Here is a 751-nt window from a genome sequence, read left to right as displayed (position 1 = left end):
AAAAAAAAAAAAAAAAAAAAAAAAGAAAGAAAACACAACAAAACAGTGCCTTCTAAAGGATGTCTTTGTTTTCTCACTCACTCGTGTCCTTGCATCCCTGGCACCGGGCCCAGCAGTGAGGTCCGTAGTGATAAGGTATCACTTGGCTGGCTCTCATAACTAAAATGCCCAGCCTGGGGCTGGCAGCCCCTAAAAAGTGTAGGCAATTTCCCACTGTGCCTTGGGCCAAGCTTTCTCCTTTAGCTGAAGGAATTTTCCAAGCTGAAGGATGTTTTACCTCCCTGCCCCCCTTTTTACTTCAACTTTCTAACCTCTCTGAGCCTTGGCTTCCTTATTTGTAAAATGGGGCTAATAATAGTAGCAACCTCAGAGAGCTGTGGGGTATAAATGGGACAGTATAACATAACACAGAGTACCAGCTATTATTATTCCTTTCCCCAATCTCTAAACTCTGGGGCCAATGGGAAGGTAATGGACATTTTGTATTTTCCAATTAGTGAAAATTAATAATAATATTTTGGTTTTTTTCTTACTACATAAAGTAATTTTGGTTATGACAGGAAAATAGAAAATATAGATGAGTAAAAAGAAGAAAATAGAAAACACCTATCGCCCTCCTACTCACAGATATGCCCTACTGTATTTCTTTTCAGACCTTTTAATTTGTGTGGGTGTGTATGTTTGCATGTGTGTGTATGTGTGTGTCTGTTTACAAAAATGGAATTTTTTTTTTTTTTTTTTTTTTTTTTTT

General features: G+C 37.5%; 1 protein-coding gene across 5 annotated transcripts in view; it reads left to right on the top strand.

The window, feature by feature from the left end:
• The window catches only part of RGS3 (regulator of G protein signaling 3), a 138,627-nt gene that overhangs the window by 22,761 nt on the left and 115,115 nt on the right, over positions 1-751 (top strand). The gene's annotated exons all lie outside the window — the stretch shown is intronic.

Source organism: Rhinopithecus bieti, unplaced genomic scaffold, assembly GCF_001698545.2.
Source record: "Rhinopithecus bieti isolate Rb0 unplaced genomic scaffold, ASM169854v2 scaffold_9997, whole genome shotgun sequence".
Lineage (NCBI taxonomy): Eukaryota > Metazoa > Chordata > Mammalia > Primates > Cercopithecidae > Rhinopithecus > Rhinopithecus bieti.
The sequence above is the reverse complement of the archived record's forward strand: the minus strand, read 5'-3'. Positions and strand labels throughout refer to the sequence as shown.